At 47.3% G+C, this 5,731-nt stretch overlaps 1 non-coding gene across 1 annotated transcript; it reads right to left on the bottom strand.

The window, feature by feature from the left end:
- Nucleotides 1-1,866: 1,866 nt before the first annotated feature.
- Nucleotides 1,867-1,973, bottom strand: LOC118484374. The gene has a single exon (XR_004873485.1). It is a non-coding gene; the product is annotated as a small nucleolar RNA R71 (small nucleolar RNA).
- Nucleotides 1,974-5,731: the final 3,758 nt, after the last annotated feature.

Raw genomic sequence — 5,731 nt, 5'->3', positions numbered from 1 at the left:
AGCATTCTTGGACGATTGTGAGGCATCTTGAAGCTGTGCAAGAGTCTTGGAAGCTTTCGGTTCGAGTTTGGAGCATTTCGGGTTCGTTAAACATTAGTTTTTCGGTTTCTTTTCGTCTTGAACTATGAATTCAGTTGTTTCCAGACTTTGTTCAGTTGTTTTATTGAATATTATGAGTAGCTAAACTTCACAACTACCTAGGTTTTGATGAACTAGATGATTGTAATGCATATTTGACATGATTTCGGTTATTTGATGTGATTTACATAACTTAGCTTTGATATTGATCTTGATATTGCATGTTGGTATATTTGGATTGTTTTATTAGTTAATAAATTCAGCGGTTTAGGCACGAAGAAATCCCCCCTAGACTTAGGATTTAATTTAACTCGGTTATCTTAGGATTTTCGGGTTGAATATTGTGTTGAGAAATTGACCAAGTTGATTAATAATTAAAATCACGATATTAAAACTTGCATCCTCATCTTGTGACTCGAAAGACGATTAGGGTGAGCTAGGTTATTAGCTAATTATTGGTGGGTAGATTGGGTGACCGATAGCTCGGGCTCGTTTATTGCATCGTAATTAGGGTTTCCTAGGATTTTAATTATCAAAGTTGGGTTTGCTTTGCGATTGTGGGATTCTCTCTCAACATTATTGTCTCTGAGGTCAAAAGGATTCTATTTCCGTAGGATTTGGTATCGATAGCTCGAGCCTGTTCGTTCTAGCACTTCACATTTAGTCTTGCTTTCTCGTTTGGGACATCTCTAGCGGGGGGTCAATCGAGGGAAATAGATATTTAACCGTCATCATTGTCACGTTAGCATTGCATGATTCTAGGGATTCGACACCTAGGTAGCCTTTATCTCATATATATTTGATCACCATTTGCTCACGTGTTTGCTTCGTTTGCTTGTTTTGTTTCCTACATTTTCTTGCTTATTTTAGTTGTTAATTAATTATTTAAAATCACTCAAAACAAATCTAAAAATTTGACTATTTATTCGATAGAGGTTCAGTATCTAGAGTTTGCATATAGTGTCCACTGATTGATATCCGGTCTTGCCATCTACACTACACTGCGACCGGTGCACTTGCCGATTGTGTGTGGTTTAGGTTGTGATTCCATTTCTAAAACTTGTTCGAATTTAATATACACATTTTCACACATCAAGTTTTTGGCGCCGTTGCCGGGGACACTGGCACTTTAGAGAACGACCCGAGTCGTCTATTTAGTTGTTTATTTGCTTTCATAGATTTCCATTGCCTTTAGGTGCCTTTTGCTTTCAATTTGTGCCTTTAGGGTTAGATTTGCTTTAGTACTTAGATTAGATTTCTTCTCATTGTATGCACCACACTCGTTCACAGGGGCCACCTACGTTTGCTGCTTCGTCTGAGCCCGAGCGAGATTTCCACGAGCGCCTTCGCATTTTCCGAGCTAGTCAGGTACACACTTCATCTTCTGCTTCTACTATGGGTGACAACGAAGCCCCAGCTAGGAGAGTCGTCGCAGAGTACGCCAGGCCGAACGCGGCCAATGCTCGTTCCAACATTACCCGACCCGCTATCGGGGTTAATCGCTGGCAGATTCCACCCCAGATCATCACGATGGTTGCGAACACCATCCAATTCCATGGACTACCTTCTGAGGACCCGAATGTCCATCTCTCGTGCTTTTCAGCTATCTGCGATACGTTCCAGGAGCAAGGTGTCACCGAGGATGCCTGCAAGCTGCGCCTATTTCCATTCTCGCTCGCTGACCGCGCCCATGCTTGGTTGGAATCCCTTCCTGCGGGATCCATTACTACTTGGGCCGGTATGAAAGAAAAATTCTTAGGTAAGTATTTCCCTCCTTCCAAAACCGCTCGTCTGAGGAGCATGATCCAAGAGTTTCGTCAAAAGTAGGGAGATTCATTCTACGAGACATGGGAGGGTTTCAAGGAGTTATTACTCAAGTGTCCTCATCACGGATTTGAGGATTGGGCTTTAGTTGAGAGGTTCTATCATGGAGTGACGCCCACTACGAGGAATATGCTGAACACTACTGCCGGTGGCAATCTTCTGACCGCCAAGACACCTGATGAGTGCATGGATATGTTCGAGGATATAGCGATGAGTAGCTACGAGTTTCCTGAGTCTAGAGATTCATCCACTACACATAGAGGAGTGCACAAGGTCGATGAGGTCACCAGGATGCAAGCACAGATTGATGCTTTGAAGCAGCAGGTGAGTGATATGAAGGTACAGAAGGAGCAGCTATGTGAGATATGCACTGGAAGGCATGACACGACCGCGTGTCCTATTGCCCCTACTGAGACACCAGAGCAGGTAGAGTTTGTGGGAAATCGAAATCAGGGAAATTTTGGGGAGCGTTACAATTCGAATTGGAGGAACCACCTGAATTTCAGTTGGAAGAACAACCACCCACCGGGGTTTCAGCAGCGTCAGAACTTGTTTCAGGACGCAGGAGCAGGATCGAGTTCGGGTACGAATAAAAGCCCCACGTTGGAGGAGATGCTGAGGCAGAACCAGGAGATAATGAAGCAGCATCAAGAGACCCTGGCTCAGCAGACACAGTTACTGACTCAGTTCATGACCAGAGAGGAGGCACGACATCAGGAGAACCAGTCGCGATTCTTGGAGCATGAGACTTTCATGAAGAATCAGAGCATGGCTTTCCAGAATCTTGAGAGGACTGTAGGTGCGATGTCAGAGAAGTTGAGTCAGAGACCCCTTGGTGGTCTCCCTAGTAGCACTGAGGGTAATCCAAATGCCACTGCAAAGGCTGTTACTACGAGGAGTGGTCGAGGAGCTGTAGAGGTCGAGCCGGTAGTCGATGAGGACCCGGAGGTCGACGAGGTGATTGAGATGGAGACCCCTGCTGGCAAAGTGCACCCTAGGCTGCACCCAGCAAGTACAACACAGTCCAGCGGGTCTCCAGTAGAGAAGAAGGATGCAGAGAAGGAGCCGATGAGGGTGTACAAGCCGACACCCCCTACCCTGGTAGGTTAGTGAATGGTAAGGACGCGGAGCAGTATGGTCGTTTCATGGAGATGCTGAAGAAGTTACACGTGAACATCCCGCTCGTCGAGGCATTGGCGAAGATGCCAAAGTATGCGAAGTTTTTGAAGGATCTTCTTACGAATAAGAAGAAATTAGAGGATCTTTCGACTGTCACCCTGAGTGAGGAGTGCTCTGCTGTCGTGCAGAACAAGCTGCCAAAGAAAATGACTGATCCTGGTAGCTTTACCATCCCATGTCTGATTGGGAATCTTACTGTCAGCAATGCGCTTGCTGACCTAGGTGCTAGCATAAATCTCATGCCCTATTCCATTTTCGCTAAGCTTGACCTAGGAGAGCCTTCCCCTACGCGCATGAGTATTCAGCTCGCCGATCGATCGGTGAAGTTTCCTAGGGGCATCGTGGAGAACATGTTGGTGAAGGTCGACAAATTCGTATTTCCAGTTGACTTCGTCATCCTTGACATGGACGAGGACTCTGAGGTCCCACTGATTTTAGGTCGTCCATTCCTTGCCACGGCACGAGCACTCATTGACGTGTACGACGGTAAGTTGACTCTTCGAGTAGATGAGGATGAGGTCACATTCGACATTCAGCGTTCTATGAGGCATACCCAGCAGCATGATGACACTCTATACTTTATCGATACTCTTATGTCACATGTGGGTGGCCTTCTCAGCGAGATTTGTGGGAGAGATGCGCCTGATACGCATGATGCTAGTATGGATGATCAGGGGAGTGAGGTCACTGAGTTAGATGTTGAGCAGGACCCTCTGTTGCAGGCTACTGAGCCTTCCCCTAGATTCGAGGTGTTTGAGGTCATCGAGGAGGAGGAGATCCCGAAGGAGAGACCGTCTGTTGAGGCACCCCCGCCCCTGGAGTTGAAGGAGTTGCCATCTCATCTGGAGTACGCATTCTTGGGCAAGGGATCGCAGTTACCCGTCATCATTTCTGCTGGATTGACGGAGGAGGAGAAGAAGAAGCTGATGAGTGTTTTGAGAGAGCACAAGCAGGCTATTGCGTGGAAGCTGATGGACATCAAGGGTATTAACCCTTCGTTTTGCACGCACAAGATTTTGATGGAAGAGGAGTTCAAGCCGGTGGTTCAGCCTCAGAGAAGGCTAAACCCTAATATGCAGGAGGTTGTGAAGAAAGAGGTGATTAAGTTGCTGGATGCAGGGCTGATTTACCCGATTTCGGACTCTGCATGGGTGAGTCCCGTCCAGGTGGTCCCCAAGAAGGGGGGTATGACAGTGGTCGTCAACGATAGGAATGAGTTGATACCCACCCGGACCGTCACCGGCTGGCGAGTTTGCATAGATTATCGCAGACTCAATGATGCCACGCGCAAGGATCACTTTCCTTTGCCATTCATTGATCAGATGCTGGAGCGACTGTCAAGACAGCAGTTCTATTGCTTTCTTGATGGATTCTCAGGTTATTTCCAGATCCCTATTGCACCAGAGGATCAGGAAAAGACCACATTTACATGCCCTTTTGGCACCTTCGCGTATCGACGCACGCCATTTGGGTTGTGTAACGCTCCAGACACATTTCAGCGCTGTATGGTGGCGATCTTTCACGAGTTGATCGAGGACTCCATGGAGGTGTTCATGGATGACTTTTCTGTGTTTGGGAGTTCCTTCGATCATTGTCTGCGTAATCTCGAGCGTGTGCTTACTCGATGTGAGGAGACGAACCTGATGCTTAACTGGGAGAAGTGTCATTTTATGGTTCGAGAGGGGATTGTGCTAGGGCACAAGATTTCACAGGCGGGGCTTGAGGTTGATCAAGCCAAGGTTGATGTTATTTCCAAGCTCCCGTCGCCTACTTCTGTGAAGTCGATTAGGAGTTTCTTGGGTCATGCGGGATTCTACCGCCGTTTCATCCGCGACTTTTCGAAAATTGCTCGCCCGATGACCCAGCTGCTAGAGAAGGATAGGCCATTCGTATTCGACGATGAGTGTTTGAGGGCCTTCGAGTTGATTAGGGAGAGGTTAGTGAGTGCTCCCATTCTGATTGCTCCCGATTGGAGCCTCCCATTTGAGATCATGTGCGATGCCAGCGACTTTGCTGTTGGGGCCGTTCTAGGGCAGCGTAGGGAGAAACACTTTCATCCCATTTACTACGCTAGCAAGACCCTAAACGACGCCCAAGAAAATTACACCACGACGGAGAAGGAGTTGCTGGCAGTCGTATTCGCGTGCGATAAATTCCGTTCCTATCTTGTACTATCGAAGACTATTATTTTCACAGATCATGCGGCTCTTCGGTACTTGTTTGCGAAGAAGGATGCGAAGCCTAGGCTTATTCGATGGATTTTGCTGCTTCAGGAGTTTGATCTAGAGATTAGGGACAAAAAGGGGGCTGAGAACGTTGCTGCTGATCATCTGTCGAGATTAGAGAGCCCCGAGATAGACAAAACTCGGGAGGATAGGATTGGGGATGAGTTTCCCCATGAGGCGTTGATGTTTTTGAAAGCCCACGAGGAAGGCTTTCCCTGGTTCGCCGATCTGGCGTATTACTTGTCTATAGGTGACCTTGTGGAGGGCATGACGTATCAGCAAAAGAAGAAATTCTTTGCGGATGTCAAGCACTACATTTGGGAGGATCCGTACTTGTTTAGGATCGGTGCGGACCAGGTTATTAGGAGATGTGTGTTTGGGTCCGAGTCGCGCAGCATTATGCGACATTGTCATGAGGGACCGAC

The sequence above is a fragment of the Helianthus annuus genome, chromosome 11 (genome assembly GCF_002127325.2).
Source record: "Helianthus annuus cultivar XRQ/B chromosome 11, HanXRQr2.0-SUNRISE, whole genome shotgun sequence".
Taxonomy (NCBI): Eukaryota; Viridiplantae; Streptophyta; class Magnoliopsida; order Asterales; family Asteraceae; genus Helianthus; species Helianthus annuus.
The sequence above is the reverse complement of the archived record's forward strand: the minus strand, read 5'-3'. Positions and strand labels throughout refer to the sequence as shown.